Below are 20,767 nucleotides of genomic sequence, written 5' to 3' on the forward strand. Positions count from 1 at the left end.
TTGGTTGTAGAGCGTCACTCTTCCTAACGCATGTTACATGGTCATAATCAAAAACATGATCGGGTTCAAGCACACCCATAAGACTGTGAGACAGCACTAGTCCAGTATATCCAATGCAAAATACATGCATGTTGTGTTGACGGTCTAAAGACGTTTTATAAGTGGGTTTAGGGCTGTTGTGTTGTATACCTGTAGGACTTAAGGAGATGTTTATTACATATGAATATCCAATTGACAGCATCTGAAATGCAGTGCTGTTGTTGGCTAAATAGTGAGAATATCTTCCCAGAATAAACATTTGCTGCCTCTTTTATGGGTCAAACATCACAATAAGGGTTGCAAACCAGACATTAAAAACTCCATGTACATTAGGTTATGTCCCAATTTTCCACCCTTCTTCCGAAGTGTGCACTTGCACACTCCCGGTCATGGATTTAAAAGGAATGGTGTAAGCATTGGCAGGAGAGAGTTTCCACCATTGCTAAAGCCATGCAAGAACGTGTGCAAGTACATACTTCAGGGGATGGTTGGCGAATCAGCATGTCACTTTAAATCACCAGTGACTCTTACGTGAAACCATATGTCCAAAAAGCTACAACACATCTACACTGCCATTTTGACCCATCTGCATTGTTGTTATTCTTCCCTACAACAGAATTGGCCAGTGTTATGTCAAGGCATTCCTTTGTGAAGAGAAGGCCCAGTAAATACGGTTGCCATCAGACACGCTCCTATAACAGGCTCCAGTCAGGGGATGATTTGACTGATCCGGAAACAGCTGCCCTAGTCTGAGGGTTACAGCCAGGATTCTCTATCGTTTCTCTACCAGGAGGTGGATAGCTTTCTTTGAAATCGTGAGCCTTCTTGCAAACAAGCTATGATTAATTCCTTACTTTGAAGGAGAACTTTGATTTACTCTTGAGAGCTGACTGTCAGTCAGCAACATCCCAGGGACGTATAGGGCAAAATTCCAGTAACTTTCCCAAATGTTCCAGAAATCCTGGTTAGAGGTTTCCCAGATTTCCATCTTATTCCCTCCTGATTACAGGAATATTTTCTGGAAAACCTGTGAATTTTGGGAACGTTACCGGGATTTTGCACCCCTGTGATTGTGAAACACTGGTTTAGAAGACAGAGAGAAAGGGAATCGCAGAAGTTCACAGAGTTCGTCAGCAGTAGAACTGCCAAGTACACTGAATAAATTGCATGCTATGGTTCGAATTACATGTCGGTACTTCTCTATAAAACTGATTTAAGAGTAGGGCTGGGAATTGCCAGGGACCTCACGATACGATATTATCACGATACTTGGTTGCCGATACATTATGTATTCCAATTCTCATGATTCTATATGTATTGCGATTCGATACTGTGATTTTTATTGCGATTCAATGTTCCAAACATATTGCTCACTATATGTCTGCTGTAGAGGGACAAGATAGAGCAATGACAAAATGTGTTTTGATTAGTCATGTTGGCTCACTATTTAAAAAGAAGATTAACAAACTATGGGATGACAAATGCCAGTGTTTTGGCGCAGGTACAGCAGGTGAACACAACCTAGCAAAAAAAATTATAATCAATTAATTTTTGTTTACAAATCGATATGGAGTCAAAGTATCTGATAGGCTTATTTTAAGTGAATGCAGATTTGCAAAGAAATGAAAAGGCTTGGTCCATATAAATCTAATCTCAGATGTTAAGCTCGGAGGCCAAGGAATTCTGTCAGCCACATGAGTACAGAACCAGCCCTCCCTTCAAAAGGAGGCTAACCCACCCTCCCCTTTAACTTGAGATGGTATGCTGGGCTCCTGGTGGGTAGAGCGGTTGGGTTGGTTGACTGTGGTTGGTTTGAAGTTTACCATCAGAAAGAAGTGGCCCAGAGATGCAAGGTCAGCACTTATCTTGCCACACCATAACGCACAGTTCCAGGCCTACATCACAAGGCTCCAGCCTGCATCTTTTCCTTTACAACATCTCCATAAAACTCAGAGACCATCTGTTCCAGCATTCTTCTAACGGAGACGCAGTCAACCATTCGCCAACTTCGCCCTTACGTCACAGTGAGTCATACACAGTCATATAGTGAGTGAGCTCTAGCTCGCTGAGAAAACTTGACTGGATTAGTCTCGGCTGGCTGTAAGACAGAGACGTAAAGCTGGAAAGGCAGTGTATATTCAGCAGCACCCAACTGGGTAGACACACGCACACACCTGTTCCTCTGGCGCATTTGTATAAACAGACAGCAGAGGAGGGGATCATGATCTTATGATCCAAGCATTCACACCCAAGCTGTTTTAAAAGCCCCTTCCCTAACCCATGGCCTAAGTGAAACCCTTCTCCTATTCTAAGTAAATGGGCACAGCAGCAGGTTCATATAGCCATGAATATGCCTAGTACAGTATTACAAGTGATTGTTTTTCATCTCATGTCATGCTTTCGCCCATACACTAATCCCCATAGGCCCCCTCCTATACACAAACGTTGATAATCAGAGCAAAAAACCATTGCATGGCAAAGAGAGCGGAAGAGATTTGCTCTGAATATAGAGATCAAAAAAATTATGTGTGTGTGCCAAAGAGATACACAGAGAGTGGGCTGGGGCTTTGTGCCAAACCCTCTCACATGGGTGACTGTCAGCGCAGAGAAGAGCCTGTTGAGAGAGAGAGAGAGTCCCCTGGCCAACTGCATGCAGGATTATGAGGAGGGAGGCTTTGCGCTGGCTGTGAGGATGATGAGAGACATAACAACCCGCTTCCATATATGGTGTGGTGGACGTAGGCTGACAGAGGGTGGGGGATGGAACTATCTGAAGAACAGATGAGGGCATGAGGGCTTAAATGGTATGCCCAGCTACTTTCCGTAGCCTTTCTTCTTCTTCTACTCCTTCCACTATAGCGCTCTCTTCATTTACCGAAGTTAATTATACACCTTGTGCCACCTGTCTGTGTAGATCCTTCCTGTGATCCAATAACATTAGTCCTCCAGAAGGATAATGTCTTCAGGCTACCGGTGATCTGATGGATTCTGTCCCGTAGGAGCTTAACACTACTCTTGGCTGTGATGATGTGATCTGGGGTGGCTGGGCTTTGGCTGACAGCCTTCATCAGCTCACAGCTAACCCACAATCTATACAGGCGACAGTTAAAGCAGCCCACACACATAATGACATTATGGGTTTAGCCCACATCATGCTTTGTAGTCTTCAACACCAACCATAGCTTCTCACAGAGAGCAGATTACCAGGGGGGAGAAATTAGACAAGGCGAGATGAGATATGCACTGCAATGTCATGCACTGCAATATCATCTACTCTGCATTGATCAGTGTAGAGACTATACTGACGATAATGATCAACTCAGAGCTTGGGCTGGGAATTGCCAGGGACCTCACGATAAAATATTATCATAATACTTTGGTGCCGATATGATATATATTGCGATTCACAATTCTATATGTATTGCGATTCGCTACTGTGATTTTATTCAGATTCAATGTTTCTAACATATCGCTCACCATATGTCTGCTGCAGAGGGACAAGAGAGAGCCATGAGAAAAAAAGTTTTGATCTGTCATGGAAAGAAAAGCGCTGAAAACGAATTGGCTCCCTATTTAAAAAGAAGATGGAGAACAAGCTCTGAAGGAAATGTTTTGGTACAGGTACAGCCAACTTGCACAAAAATAATACTGCGATATTGTCAAAACGATACAACACAGTACCAGTCAAAAGTTTGGACACAAACTGTGCAAAGCTGTCATCAAGGCAAAGGGTGGCTACTTTGAAGAATCTCAAATATGTTTTGTTGTGTTTATCACTTTTTTTGGTTACTACATGATTCCATATGTGTTATGTCATAGTTGAGGTCTTCACTATTATTCTACAATGTAGAAATTAGTACAAATAAAGAAAAACCCGGGAATGAGTAGCTGTGTCCAAACTTTTGACTGGTACTGTATATCGTCAAAGATAATATTCCGATATGTAACTGTATCGCAGTGGAGGCTGTTAAGGGGAGGACAGCTCATAATAATGGCCGGAACAGAGCCAATGGAATGGCATCAAACATGTGGCATCAAACACACTGCACAAGTTGACTGCAGGTATTTACCAAAACAATTGCTACAAATATTACAATGTATTGAAAAACTGCAAAGAAATAGTTTCAACGGTATTGAAAAACCATCCTGTGGCTATTTCCAAATACCCCGGTATACGGTATATACGGTATACCACCCAAGCAAACCTACATGTTGCATGCCTTCAAGATTATTGGTCTAGAGTTGAACGATCTAGGCCTACAACTCCAGGAAGAATGTTCCTTTTAGTCTGACCAGACCACTCTGTCCATTCTCTTTCTCACCCACTTTCTTTAAGGCCCTCTGACTCCAGCTCCCAGGTTTGACTGAGATTACAGGAATAGTGTCGATGCAACATAAAACATTACGATCCATGGATATTTTTACGGTTATAAATACAGTATAACAATCCTTTAAAAGGTTATAACACTGTTTGGAGAACGAGCCAGTTCTAAGTCAGCATTCTGAGAAATGGTGCCCATATTAGCTATCTTCAGATCATAATGAACGAAGAGTCTCCTGAGTGGTGCAGTGGTCTAAGGCACTGCATCGCAGTGCTAGCTGTGCCACTAGAGATCCTGGTTCGAATCCAGGCTCTGTCGCAGCCGGCCGCGACCGGGAGACTCATGGGCAGCGCACAATTGGCCTAGCGTTGTCCAGGGTAGGGGAGGGAATGGCCGGCAGGGATGTAGCTCAGTTGATAGAGCATGGTGTTTGCAACGCCAGGGTTGTGGGTTCGTTTCCCACGGGGGACCAGCATGAAAAAAAAAAAAATTATGTATTCACTAACTGTAAGTCGCTCTGGATAAGAGCGTCTGCTAAATGACTTAAATGTAATGTAAATGAAGAGCGAGTTCACAATGTAACCTAAAGGGCATGTACTCATATGATTTCCCATTCATCCAAAATCACAGAGGAGCCTTAAGTCTTAATAACCATCAATTCCAAGGATCTAAAATGCTCAGAGGCTCTCATTACTCATCCATTACAGAGCCAAAAATACTAAACAAAACTGCCAATGTTTGTTGATTTGGAGCTAAATTTAGTAACATGTTCTAATTACTGACAGCATCCCGTTGCCCTGAGCATATAACCTATAACAGCATAACAACACACATACATGAAAGGATTTCCAGTTGTGTCATCCAGTGTAGCAAGTAGTCCACCAGGAAATATTACTGTAACTAGGCGAGGTAAAGAGTTGAAAAGGGAAAAGTTCTGTTATTACAACCCTCAAACATTTCCTCTGTCTGATCTGAAGGAGAGCCAGAATAAATGCAGACCATAGAAGTGTTGTTTTGTCTTATCAGGGAAAAGCTCAGAGACTTCTCAGGATGTCTTTCATTACAGTGCGTTAGCTGATGTTGAAATAGAAATGTGTCCTTTCAAAACTAGGTCGAAGTTGGCTCATACTTCCCTCTGTCTAAATCAAAAGCATTGTGTTCTGAGACAGCGAAAGATTCAGGAATAGCTTGCTTAAGAAGACAGCAAATACCGCTATGTGGCAAGCTGAGGAAAATGCAACACATTTTGTCGTCAGAAGTGTAGACCTTATTTGCATAGGGATCTTGTGGCTCAGATTATACCCTAGTACATTTGGAATGCTTTAACTGGTGTAGGTGAAGTTGTCCCTAGACGCTGATTTTGGGTCAGTTTTTCATTGTCCCCACTAAAGATTGGAGGAGGGGAAGCTGATCCAAGATCTGTACATAGGGGAACTTCACCATGGAGATGCTTCAGCTGAACGGTAAATTCCACAGAGAGGGACCTGGAGTTACACCGCCACCTGAGGCTCCTTGACCTCTGACCTCCTCACCCCTGGTGTGCTCACTAGGTGTTTCCTCACCAGTGTTTCGCCCGGGCTAAAAAAATGTTGGTTGCGGGCCACCCAGATAGCATATGAATACGTCATAAGCCATGGCAAAATGTTTAGAATTACAGTAAATTAGCTTTAAAAACAGCAACATTTTCTCTCAGCTTCATGGCAAAATGTGTAGAATAGCATGAGATTAGCTATAAAACTGGACATTTATCTCTCTGCCCCATGGCAAAATGTGTAGGGGCCTCGCGAAACTGCGCTACGCCACTGGTTGATTCTTGACTAGGGGAGGGGTGAGGGTTGAAGAGGGGTGAAACTTGACTAGTGCAGGGGTGAGACTTGACTAGGTGAGATCTGAGGAGAAGGAATGACGAAGTTCCTAATATGTATTCCATACCAGTGATTGGTGCTCTGTCTCTCCAGTGAATAGCCCGCTGTCTCGAGAACGGTGCACTGTGTTTCGTGCGCAGGCAGGTTTGGCTGCCACAGTAGCACAGAGTTAAATAACCTTTAGAACGGTGTTGTACCAGGACATATATTCTATTTACAGAGGAAAAGCGAATGTCCATAACAAAACTTTCTTTAAAGTATGTTTGGTAGAAATACTATGATGTAAAAAACATAACACAGATAAGATTAAAGGGCCCAAGTGGGACACTTCTGTGTGATCCCAAAGGTCAGCCCAGATTGAAGGGTCAGGGCTTGAGAGGAGCTATGATAGCTAGGAGCTATTATTTAAAGATGTACAGTGAGGAAAAAAAGTATTTAGTCAGCCACCAATTGTGCAAGTTCTCCCACTTAAAAAGATGAGAGAGGCCTGTAATTTTCATCATAGGTACACGTCAACTATGACAGACATATTGAGAAAAAATTTCCAGAAAATCACATTGTAGGATTTTTAATGAATTTATTTGCAAATTATGGTGGAAAATAAGTATTTGGTCACCTACAAACAAGCAAGATTTCTGGCTCTCACAGACCTGTAACTTCTTCTTAAAGAGGCTCCTCTGTCCTCCACTCGTTACCTGTCATCCTGGTCCCTTTGCAGAAAAACAGCCCCAAAGCATTATGTTTCCACCCCCATGCTTCACAGTAGGTATGGTGTTCTTTGGATGCAACTCAGCATTCTTTGTCCTCCAAACACGACGAGTTGAGTTTTTACCAAAAGGTTCTATTTTGGTTTCATCTGACCATATGACATTCTCCCAAGCCTCTTCTGGATCATCCAAATGCACTCTAGCAAACTTCAGACGGGCCTGGACATGTACTGGCTTAAGCAGGGGAACACGTCTAGCACTGCAGGATTTGAGTCCCTGGCGGCGTAGTGTGTTACTGATGGTAGGCTTTGTTACTTTGGTCCCAGCTCTCTGCAGGTCATTCACTAGGTCCCCCTGTGTGGTTCTGGGATTTTTGCTCACCGTTCTTGTGATCATTTTGACCCCACGGGGTGAGAACTTGCGTGGAGCCCCAGATCAAGGGAGATTATCAGTGGTCTTGTATGTCTTCCATTTCCTAATAATTGCTCCCACAGTTGATTTCTTCAAACCAAGCTGCTTACCTATTGCAGATTCAGTCTTCCCAGCCTGGTGCAGGTCTACAATTTTGTTTCTGGTGTCCTTTGACAGCTCTTTGGTCTTGGCCATAGTGGAGTTTGGAGTGTGACTGTGAGGTTGTGGACAGGTGTCTTTTATACTGATAACAAGTTCAAACAAATCAGCTGGTAGAGCACGGCGCTTGTAACGCCAAGGTAGTGGGTTTGATCCCCGGGACCACCCATACACAAAAATGTATGCACGCACGACTGTAAGTCGCTTTGGATAAAAGCGTCTGCTAAATGGCATATTATTAATACAGGTAACGAGTGGAGGACAGAGGAGCCTCTTAAAGAAGAAGTTACAGGTCTGTGAGAGCCAGAAATCTTGCTTGTTTGTAGGTGACCAAATACTTATTTTCTACCATAATTTGCAAATAAATTCAATAAATATCCTACAATGTGATTTTCTGGATTTTTTTCCCTCATTTTGTCTGTCATAGTTGACGTGTACCTATGATGAAAATTACAGGCCTCTCTCATCTTTTTAAGTGGGAGAACTTGCACAATTGGTGGCTGACTAAATACTTTTTTCCCCCACTGTATAGATTTAAATCAGTTGGCCGTCTGCACCGTTTGTCAGTCCACTCATATTTGGATGGATACCAACAGAGATTTGAGTCCCTCGATAAAAGTTTGAATCGTAGAGGATTAAAAATAGTCACACTAAATCCACATTAAAAACTGAGGAGAATCAGCTTCCGTCATCAAAAGGGATTTGATGTGTTTACTCTAAATCTCAGATCACAGAATCAGAATATTCCATAGAGCTATCAAACAGTATCAAAAACTAGATACATTAGATAATATCTTCACCAATTCTGCTGAACATGGCAAAAGATAACTATAGTATGTTGGACCCATTCCAAAATGGACCTGGGGCTTTCCCATCCGGACCTGCTATGCATAAATTCATTTTTTTAACATAGAGATGCGTTCCGAATGGACCCGGTTCAATCCGGGTGAGAGAAGCAGCAGAAAAGTACATTTTTAAGCTACTTTATTAACCGGAGCTGATAAAGCGCGAGGGAGAGGAGGTAGCGAGGTGACGTTATAGCAAGGTCCGTGCTGTGTGTGTAGGCTACTGTGAGTGTGAGCGAGTGACACAGGAACAGGGAGGAGAGAGGGAGAGACAGCAACCAACCAAGCCGACTTGTGCTATAGTGGACTAAGAGCTGCCATAGCTAGGTTATTTATCATCCAATATAATTAAATAGTACCCGTCTTGACTGCATCAAACCGGTAGAAGCTAGTAGAGCTAGCTAGCTAGGCTAATTGAGGCTGCATGCACATTCTCGTCCTACACAGTTACAAACAACAACTGCATTCAGAATATAAAGTAGCAGCCTACCTGTTGTAGCCTATCCTTCTCCTTTAACTTTTAATTCCATCATTTTAATTCCATCTTCCTCCACTGATTAGATATCTCCTAACTTGACTGTAGCCTATTGCCACTTTGATGACTTATGATTGGCCAACAACAACAAGCACTCTCGTGAAAAGCAAAGTGCAGCAGCATAAATTATATCATGTCTCTCTCTCTACTGCAGCAGTCGCGTTCGGATCTGTATGGGTCCTTCCGGACAAATCAGTTAAAATTACATATACCAGAGACCTGTGACAATCATATCAGATCCGACCCAGACCCATTACATTATTTAGAATTCTGGATCCAGACCCGCTCGTGTCCCGGATTGGGTCTCTGGTATTTGGGTACATTTTACATTTACATTTTAGTCATTTAGCAGATGCTCTTATCCAGAGCGACGTACAGATAGTGAGTGCATACATTTCCATACCGGCCCCCCCGTGGGAAACGAACCCACTACCCTGGCGTTGCAAGCGCCATGCTCTACCAACTGAGCTACAGGGGACCCTGGGTACAGGTGGATCCATGAAGACCTCTACTGTAGACTGCTGTAGAATGAAGGTTCTGTGTATATCGTATCCTCCACCCCTGGCCCATTCCTTTCCTGAGTGGGAAAGAACTGGAAATTCCACACAAGCTTCATGAAAGGCCCTGGGTTGATAACATGGAGGTGAGCGGAGAACTGTTGATTCACCATTAAACAGCCTGGAGTTCTGGCTCTGGGGTGACGTTTCCCCTAGGTACATACATTATCTAGGGTCAGTACATACTGTATCAAGGGTGGGGAAAATGTGAAACTGACCAAAGATCAGCGTCTAGGGTCAACTTCACCCTACTCCAGAGTTCTGCATCAGACCTCCGCTAGACAAGCTGATTACATTGGGGCGAATCCTAACTTCCACGAATTGCCACTTAGTCTCGCATTACGTCATCAATGCATGACTAAGTTCAAACTCGACTTAAGTGGAAGTTAGGATTCGTTCCATCATGCTGAAAATGGCATGATTGCACAGCAGGTAGAGCTGTTTGAGGACTGGACCGAGTCCCAGATCTGGTCCCAGATCTGTTTTGTGTTCTTTCCAACTCCTTTGCTGTCATTATTTGGCATTACAGTTCCATGAGGAGTTGGCAAGAGAGCAGAAACAGTCTGGCACCCAGACTAGAACTAATAGCAAAGAGGGACATGAATCCCCAGTGTTGTCTGTTCTGAAATGGAGGGAGTGTTGGGATGGTCAGTGAGAAATGGACAGATCACTCTGGCCCAGACTTCCTTCCGCCGGCCTTTGTGCTCCAGGCCACCTGCTGTGGCTTTCACTGAGAGGACTGCAGGCAGGCAGAAACACACACACTCATAGCCTACACACAAGTGTACGTGCACACACACAAATGAGTGTGTGCACTAAGGAAACTCACTGATGAATACACACATTCAGTACAGCCAAGAGGCCATCTCAATGACACCTCTATGTCCTCTTCCTACCAAGAACATATATGAGAGAGAGAGAGAGAGAGAGAGAGAGAGAGAGAGAGAGAGAGAGAGAGAGAGAGAGAGAGAGAGAGAGAGAGAGAGAGAGAGAGAGAGAGAATATAGAGACAATGATTGACACTAGGGCTGTGGTGGAAATGAAATTTTGTCAGCCGGTGATTGTCAAGCAAATAACTGCCGTTAATTAACATAAACACATTTAGCATCTCCTGGCTTCCATGCATAGCCTACAAGCCAATGTTGCAGACCTTTGGAACATCTACATTTAAAAAAAAGTAATAAATATATTTTATATAGCCTACACCATTACAATAAATCCATTATTTATTTTAGACCGGTCTAAAGAAACATGATATTAAGAAAAATGTAGTCTATTTCAGAAGAACAGAATAGCATACTCTGAGTTGTCCTTATGTTAAGCCCTGATCTGGCTATGCCATATGACTGTGGGCTACACTAGTTAATTTAGCAGGCAAGATTTGCTTAGAATTCCGTGGCATTATTTTATAGTATGAAGAATACAATTGAACATAACTTAATAAAATAGAAATATTTTCTCCAAACGATTTCAAAGGAAGTGCGCACTTACGTGGAAACAGGTCCTCCTATTTGCTTAATTTAGAGTTATTTATGCAACTTTAGTTGTGAGACAAACGTTGGGCTATATGTTTTGATGTTTAATACATTCTAAGGCCGCATAACTCTAAAAAGTCGCAATCTGCACACACTTCATCAATCTCTCATTCACAATTTGACAAGCACTTGATAATATTCTCACCAGGCCTCAGATTTCCCGGCGGCATCCCCCTTGTGTGGCTGTAATGCCCCCTAAAAAATCCATGCCTTTTTTGTTGTGTCCTTGGGCTGAATATAATAGGCTAATTATAATTCCCTTCTCCCGGCTGCCGTGCTCCGAAGCACCTCTCACTCCCATGGCTCTCTCAGATGTAGCCAATGCCTGTCACATGATCGGGTCCTTCTCACAGGCATTTCAGCTAAGAAGTAGGCTACAAGTGAATGAAGACAGACATATCGGGGATGTGATAGATCCCAAATTAATACAACCACTCGCATCAAAAAACCTTTTAAAAGCAATGAGGCTGAACATTTACCTTAAAATGTTGATAAACTATTAGGCTATTTTTTCACATTATAAGTGCAGCAATGTGCACACATTGCTATAAATGTGAATGTTCCAAAATGCAATCAATTAGCGGGAAAACACTGTTCTCGAAAGTGACGGCAAATGCGATTATGCGTGTAATGCTTTATTATAAAGGTGCATTTTTATGGTGAAAATGATCTTCCCCAAACTTGAAACTCATGCGCAGCCTATGTATGCCAGTTAGGCTCTACACCGGTTATAAAGCGGATGAATGTGCTTAACTTCAAAAAGCTATTTGCCCACTTTGGTTGTGATACAAACCTTATCAAAACATACAGGCCTATGGGCTAGGATACATGAGGTGTGCGACCCTGATTTGAAAAAGTCGCCAAAAAAAGGTATGCGCTGTTTCTTGCCTTAACGCACAAGCTGGGCATCATTCACAAGTGATAATACATCATTCACAAGTGATAGGCTAATATTGTCACCCATCAGACTATTCTTAATTTAATGTTGTCTTTACATATACTAATTAAATATATGTGTGATATCAGTTTTGATTTCGATGGACCACTTTCATGCACCTGTCTCGGAACAGGGGCATGTGAAAAAAAATATGTCATCTATGCACTTAACTAGCCAATGGAGTACTATGCACTTAAATAGAGAATGGAGGACGCTTTTCCCATGGTTCATTTTCATGCCTGCCAGGTAGGCTATACTCCTGTTGTAAAGTGAAGCAATGTTCTTAATATTAGGAAAGTAGAGAAATAAATATAGTAGGCCTAGCCTATAGAAAGCTGATGGGATCCTCCTCTTTTGAATAGAGGCCATCAAAACTCTGTTTTCTCACACAATTGCATAGCCTATAGAAATGTTGCACAACATGAGCTCATGGGCACTCATTAAGTGTTTGATTAGATTTTCGATTACATTTGCATTGATGTCAGAGTGATTAGAGGGACAGAGGGGGCCCACACAGTCACCGTAACAGTCCTAATTGAGACAATAGCTATGTTTCTATTAACTTGTCCAGTGATTTTTTTTGTTGACATTTAGAACGCATAGAAAATAGATGTGACAATTGCCTGCTAGGGTGCGTTTCCATTTAACTATCTTGTGTCGATAAAAAGAGCTGGATGTACGCCACACAAAAAATAAACGTAGCGTTGAATAAAAATGTAGTGGTTAAAGTGTTTCCATTACCAATTTAGGCAAATTGCGCATTAATAAATTGCCGACTGTGTGTATGCCCTCCAACCTATCATGTCTCAGGTAGCCTGCGAAAGCAAGCATGTATAGAATGCAATAATTGACAAATATTTGCCATATTCGAATAATTCTCAAGTGCCAACGTATCGCCACGGTCCGTGCCCTGGTGAAACGTGCACTCCTGTAGATCTGAAATAATTGAATAGTGAAATGGTGACAATCCTTGTCCTGCAAAGAAACATGATTTTTTGTTACATTTGATTTTGCTAGCAGTAGGCATTTAGAATTAAAATGTGGAGCGCATATTTTATTTTTTTATGTATTTTTTATTTAACCTTTGTTTAACTAGGCAAGTCAGTTAAGAACAAATTCTTATTTAAAATGACGGCCTTCACCGGCCAAACCCGGACGACGCTGGGCCAATTGTGCGCCGCCCTATGGGACTCCCAATTACGGCCGGTTGTGATACAGCCTGGAATCGAACCAGGGGGTCTGTAGTGACGCCTCAAGCACTGAGATGCAGTGCCTTAGACCGCTGCGCCACTCGGGAGCCCATACCTTCAAAAGTATTCGACAATCATCATTCATTCGAAAAACACAGCTCCCATCATCATTTGTCACAATAAAGAAAGTTAGACAATAAAGAAAACCCACCCGTCGAACGGATAAAGATTGTCGATCTTTAGAAAATGTATCCTATATCTGCCTTTTCCATTACACATCGCAATTATTTATTTGGCGACAATGATTTTGTCAAATAAACCTGGGTCAATGGAAACCTGCCCATTGTTAAGCAAGGAGAACCATCCGTTATGTTTGAATGAATGATGGGCTGGGAAGTAGGAGGGCGATGGGGGAGTTTCCACGGCAACTAGGGGTATGCGAGTAGCCCCGCCTACTGGATGGACAGCTGTTAGCAGCTGACACGATGGCTGTAGACAGGGAGGGTCCTTACAGCTTTACCATGCTTTAAATCTCCAACAGATGCTGCGTCTTCATCTGCATTCCTCCAAAGCCAAGGGTTAAACTGGCCATGGGAAACAGCAGTCATACAATATCAAACAATAAATATGAAAAAGGAAGGAAGTATGAAAATGTATGCACTCACTAACTGTAAGTCGCTCTGGATAAGAGCGTCTGCTAAATGACTAAAATGTAAAATCACTTTACATTGATGACGTATTCTATCAGCATAATTACAGAATTAGGCCTAGTGTAGTCTCTTACAAGTGTGACATGCAAGACTAAGGACGTAGTATAATGTGTTTTGCTGTTCAAAAACCACCTAGCCTACTATTGGCAAGGCCGGAATTAGAACATCTCTCCGCCTCTGGAGCTGTGCCAGGCTGCCAGCCTCACAGAATACCTGGGTGTGTCTGCCAATACAAGGGTCAGCTGGAGCTTACGCATAGCCATGTCACAGGGTCGACAGTAAACACCGACTCATTCTATAAGGCCGGCCTTGGAGGACTACCTAAGGGCAGGAGTTCAATCTTGAGTGTGTAGGAGCTATTTTAGGAGTGGGAGGTGACCACACACATTCCGTTTTTGTTTTACAGTAACAGCCAGAGAAAGACTATTTAAACTATCAACACCTACTTCTCAGGGTTTGCCCTGAGTGCGAATGTGTGTGGTGGTGACTTCAGTGACCTCACCACCATTACTAACCCTTCCTTAAAACACTGTGTGTTCAGTCACCAATGTACACAACTGTAGCTTGACGTCACTCGCTGACTGCTTGGTATTGCAGTAGAGATGATAAGATTAAGCTACATCCTACGCTACTTCCTTCAGCAATAGGCTCCCTGTTGTAATGAGGAGTTCCCTCAGTTTTCTTGGTTCCATACTCAACAATGATCTATATGTTATATGTAGACACGACAGACAGACACTACCAAGACATCAGGGTCATATTCAATAGTGCAAAATGTAGCAACGGAAAATTACAGTAGCTTATTGAAGTTCAGGCAGTCCGTCCCTATTTCAGTCCATTTTCTTTCGTTGGTGCCTAGTATATATACGGTCCAGCTCTCCCGTCTCCCAGCTGGAACAGTTTACTAACAGCTCATAGAAGGCAAGCCCACTCAGTGTCTTTCACATGCTACATAACTCTTCAATACATCTGTCCCAGATCCAACTGACATTCTCGCTGTAAGGCACAGGCGTGGGTGTGAAATGTCCTCATTCCCACTGACAGTGACAGTCTAGAGAATCAGAGCCATGTCTCTCCAGTCATGACCTACTGTTTGAGACGGATGTTCTCATTCTTCTATCACAGTGGTTTCTCAATCAGTTTGGTTGGAAATATTTTTTGTAAAGTTACTACTGTGCGGTTACCATGTCGTGTCTTAGTAACCTATATACCTGGTCATTTCTGTACTGTAACATTAAATGCAACCGATATCACAGAGCAACACACAGTGAATGCTAGTGGACATTAAGCTGATAAGTAGGCTAACGTTGATACAATGCATGGCTTAATGCATCCAAGATCAGACATGGTTGGTTCATCCGAGAGGGTGCATCACAGTTTCTTTGTGAATAGGTTCAAGCTTAGGGGGTCACATTTGGCACTTTGGTCATGTCTAGGTTGCTCTGAATCCCGAGGCCACAGTAGACATAACATTCCTTAAAGGCCTTGGACCTTTCAGACATAGTATTTTCGTCCCAGCAACGATAGTCAGTCAGTAATAATAATATGCCATTTAGCAGACGTTTTTATCCAAAGCGACTTACAGTCATGTGTGCATACATTTTTACGTATGGGTGGTCCCGGGGATCGAACCCACTACCCTGGCGTTACAAGCGCCATGCTCTACCAATTGAGCTACAGAGGACCAGTATTCAGTAGTTCTCTCCATTGAACTGACACCACTCCAAACATCTGCTGTAGTATTTGGACGTTTTATAAGCTCAAGCATATGCCTCAGATATTTTTAACATAGGGTGGTGTGGAGTTGGTATTATTTTATGAGGTTGTACTCTACCCTCTTCTACCAATTGAACATACATATATGCATTCAGGGATGACTACTGTAGACCTATACCTAAGTTGAATGTGAGGTAATTCATTTCTTTACTCCCAGTACTGGCAATCGTGTATGAATGGACTATGTGTAACCTGCAGATGCACATTCAACTAACCAATCACATTCCGTATAGTTGCTTTAACGTAATTACCTGGTAGCAATCTTCAGGACAATCAAGAATAGGATTTGTTACAATTGACCATGACCATGCGGTGATAGAGTCCAGACAATGCTACATTGTTGCTACTTCAGCTAACTGTTCCATGTGTTCGGAATTGGAATAGCCGTCTCGCGATATCGGACACTAATCGTCTGCACTAACGTGATTACCATTAAGAAACGATTGTCCGGGTTTGAGAAAGGAATTATTTCCCGCAACGTTTTGATAAAAGAATGCAGACTTTACGGAAACTAAAGCCATTGCCTACAAATAAAACTTCAATCACAGGCTCAAACCAGAGAGATAGCCTTATTGTGAACTACACTAAGCTTATCTCCAAACACTGATTTTAACTTATCACACTAAGATTTTAATTTAGCTTTAATAATAGGCTATTGACCGCTATTCTTGAGGACAGAAATATTGTGCAGACAATGCCTTGAAAAATCGATCCTAGAGGACTGGTAGGCCCACCATGACTATTTGATCGTCAACTTCTTATTTTTTCTCATGACAAACAATCTTACCTTTTAGAAATCCACGCTCGTGTCACATGCGCCTGTATTTGTATTTCCAATGTATTTCTGGGTTCGACGCAAAATCTGCTAGTATTCCAACATGGAAATCACAGTCGCCCCCATCCCGACTCCCTCCAACACATCATCAGCCTTTCTCAATCGTTTTTGTGCTCGGTGAATGAAAAAACAATGAAGTTCAATCAAAGCAAGACGAATGTTGAATAAATTAAATGATTAAAGGGGCTGACACAGACAGAAAGCCTCAATGCATAAAACCCAAGCAAAATGTGGCCAGCGACATGATGTCAAAAGTAACCCTGTTCCTGTAGCTACACTTCCTACCTCTAAACTTGCATCAACCCCCAATACAACATGGCCGACCTGACTCCAGGGAATGACGCCGTAGCTGGATACCAACCCTGCAGACCCATGTCTTGTTGGTAGGATGATTATCACAGTCCCAACTAACTAGCCCCCCCACCCCCAAAAAACAACAACAACAACAACAACATTGAAACAAAAAAACATTGAAAGGGAGAAGTAATTGTTTGAACCAGAAATGCGTATGTATGCCGTGTGTGAGGTTTCATGGGATTTCTTTATGAAAGATTAATACAATTATATCTCTCCAAAACTGGTGCTATATCGCCTCCTACTGGCAGTAGCCTAATATCGGATTATCTGTGTTCGAACAGCCTTTTTCTACTGTTTGAGTGGGGAGGTGGTTAGTTACATATTTTGCTATAATCTTCTCAAAATCCAGCGGGCTCCCCATTGATTCTCCCTGTCTGCTCCTGTTGTGGCATTTAGGCCTAATACATTATTTTTAAATTCATGTGAACATCGGGACTACAAAAGTAGCAGACCCTATGGCAACACTTTAAATTACAGCGACCTACTCCTGTAATTACAGTGTAATTGGTATTGTAATTAATCATTGTTACAATGAATTACAATGTACTTACAGCAGTAACCCTAACCTTAGCACTAACCCTAACCCTAAGTAACCCTACTTAGCCTACTATGTAAATACAGTGTAACAATGGTTCATTATAATAATAGTTACAATATTATTATAGGAATATAACCCTATATAATTATCCCCTTTATAAATATAAACCCTTCAGCCCTCAACAAAAAGGATACTCAGAGGGAATGAGTTATTCTCAGTGCTCACTTTTCCTCTGTAACAACATGCACAACCCTAACATTGAGGCTATTGACAACACGCTGGCAAACCTCTGTCCCCCAGATACAGCATTGGCCAGATAAAGAAATGTCTGAAGCGCAGTGTTAATTTTGGCACTCCTTTTAAGATTTAGTCTAGTCATAGTAATTTTGTCTAAAATATAATGATGTCACATTTTTGTCATTTGAATAATAATTTAGTCTAGTTATTGTCAAAATGACGAGAACAGTGGGTAATTTCAGTCACATTTGTATTGGATCATTAATCTATAGTAAACACAAATCACTGACTTCCACATGCACAAACATACATAGCCTTGTCCTATCACCATATTTTTCAGCATAACATCCTATTCTCTTCCCAACAGCAGAAATATGACAAACATATATAATAATTATCTGGCCATGTAAATTCCTAATTCAGCCTACATAGATCTTGCACATTACATACAAAACCAATAAACACACACAAGCGCAGAGAGAAAGAGAGAGAGAGAGAGAAAGAGAGAGAGAGCGAGAGAGAGAGAGAGAGAGACAGAGAGAGAGAGAGAGAGAGACAGAGAGAGAGAGAGAGAGAGAGAGAGAGAGAGAGAGAGAGAGAGAGAGAGAGAGAGTAGCACAATCACCAGCTGGTGCAGCAAAGTATTGGCAAAGTAGTACGTCACTCGGTTGCGTCAGCGTCATTGCCATTGTTATCAACGTTCAACAGATGCCGCAGCCACATTGATGTCCAATAGTAGAACAGTGGCTAATGACTTTGAACAGGAACTAATGAAGAGCAACCCCACCTTCCCTCATGGGAAAAATCTTTGAGGGGTTGCTACATGACATACTGGTGAAGGAGACTGCTCATATCATCAAGTCTTCACAACATGGATTTGTGAAGAACAGGTCAACAGTGCTCTTATTCAGCTCCTACAGGAGTGGCACAACGTCTCAAACTAAGTGCCAAAGCAGGATGTTCATGTAACCTTTATAGACTTTTTCAGAGCATTTGACACCATAGACCATGGCCAGCTCCTCCTCACTCTAGCAGAGCATGGGGTGTCCTGCAAACTATGGCAAACTATCAACAGCAAGCAGACCGTGAGGTGGAGAACATGCCTTTCTAACTCACAGCCAGTCCAGCTGTGGTTCCCCAGGGTGGAGTACTCTCCTCCTATTGTTTGTGCTATGCTATGCATGAACACCCTAGACTCCAGCCTCCCAAGCAGCATCCACTCTGTCAAGTATGCTGATGACCTCACACTTACAGAGTTGCTTCCTGGCAAGCTACCTGGCCAAACACAAGCAGCCGTCAATGTAGTAGTGGCTGAGTGGGTAAAAACCAACTGCCTGTATGTGAACGAAAAGAACCAAGGAGATGGTTATCAGTTTTAGGGCTACTGACAAGGCCTCTCCACCAGTGATTGCTGTAAATGGCCACCCAGTTGAGCGTGTGGAGACCTTGCACCTGCTTGGTGTAATGGTGTCAGCTGACCTGTCCTGGGAAGAGCACATCAGGCATATCCTAGAAAAGGTTAAACCCAGGAACTAAGTGTAGCAAGACGAGCTGGCAAGACGAGCTGGCCTCCCAACTGAATTCCTACTGCAGGTATACCTGACAAATCATGGAGTATGCCTCGCCAGTGTGGGCCGGCCTTCCAAAGTGTCTCTCTAAGGACTTAGAAGGCATTCAGAGACGATGCTGCCGCATCATTGGCACTCTCTACAACTCGCTCCCATCTCTGGAGAGCAGATGAGATGAAGCCACAGTCGAGACTTTTAAAGTGCTCCTGCATGACCACAAATCCACTGCACAAGTTTCTAACCCCTACACAGAGGCAGTATGATCTGAGTTCAAGGCAACACTCTATTGCCACAAGCCCCACTACAAGACACCAGACATCTTTCTTGGCAAGAGCTCTCAAACTATGCAAATGACACTCACTAAAGACACTCACTAAAGACATTGATATGCATATTTATTGATTTAGTGGTATGCCAATTTGTTGTTTATGAGTAATAATTTATTGATGATTCACTGTCCATACAGTTAGGCTGATCATATCTTTTACTTGTGTTTTATATTGTATGACGTCACATTTTATGAATGTTTCTGCATATGTACCAAGATGTCCAATTAAACCTAAACCTAAGCCTAAATAATTAAGGGCACTGTAAAAAAAAAAAATTACCGTCTCTTTAAATGTCTTGCATGTCATGTCTGTATTTCCTGTCTGTGGACCCTAATAACCATTAGCCTAACTGTTAACTGCTCTCTAGACCATCTGCTAAATGACTAAAATGAATTATGAAATGAACTGTAAGTGGGATGTTCCGCTGTATGAGACGCACCATTAGAGGGCCATTACTGTTACCCGGAGCTGGAGTAACATTTCTGTGAAGTATATTATTTTACGTCACAATGTCAGATATTTGAGGGGCTAACATATGGCAATGAACAATTCATGTTAATGTTGCTTTTGAACGTATTCATCATTTATGTTTTTGCTTTGACTTTAATGTAAACGTTTTATCATTGATGAGTGTTCTGTTTTGATATCTATGTTTTGATATTTCTTTAAAACCGATCAAACCCATATAGTCCATCAGTGGAAAATGTTTTGAAGCTTTATTTGATTATTTCAATAACAGAAAATTGAGAAACATTTCTTAATCAAAATCTAATTAAAGCCCACTGCTGTAAGAAACTCATGCATAAATTACACACACACACGCACACACACACGCACACACACACCCTAGTGAGATAGATATTTGCCCACTGCAAAATAAAATATTGCACCTATCAACCCTATATAAATGAGTCATTACTATTGTCAACAGAAAGTGGTTCTTATTACAGTGAGTCCAATGTGCCTTTTCAGTCACCCCTGGTTGCTCACTCAATATGATAAGAGATGCCCTATGGCCTGGTTTAATTTATCCTAATCCTGGATGTGGGTCATAAAGTCATTCACAGATTGAGATTGAGCAGACAGAATGTTTGTGTACCCACTCAGTCAAACAGTGGACATGGTGATCTAGTGGGGGGTATTGTGAAGGCCAATGATGAGTTCTGTAGCCAATATCACACTACACACAAAGGACAGAAGGAGTTTGTATGAGGTATGGATGTTATGAAGGCTGTATAAACTCTGATCCTATCAGAAGGCTTGAGTAAATCTGAGTCACTGTGAGTCAGTTACACATAAAATAAAGCCTGGGAAG

At 42.2% G+C, this 20,767-nt stretch overlaps 1 protein-coding gene across 1 annotated transcript in view; it reads right to left on the bottom strand.

The window, feature by feature from the left end:
- Nucleotides 1-16,712, bottom strand: part of LOC311109186 (tyrosine-protein kinase Yes) — a 47,896-nt gene extending 31,184 nt beyond the window's left edge. The window contains exon 1 of the mRNA XM_084152025.1: nucleotides 16,376-16,712. The gene's annotated coding sequence lies outside the window, so the exon portion shown is untranslated. The remainder of the gene's footprint in view (nucleotides 1-16,375) is intronic.
- Nucleotides 16,713-20,767: the final 4,055 nt, after the last annotated feature.

This window comes from Coregonus lavaretus, assembly GCF_964263955.1.
Source record: "Coregonus lavaretus genome assembly, chromosome: 34".
NCBI classification, from domain to species: domain Eukaryota; kingdom Metazoa; phylum Chordata; class Actinopteri; order Salmoniformes; family Salmonidae; genus Coregonus; species Coregonus lavaretus.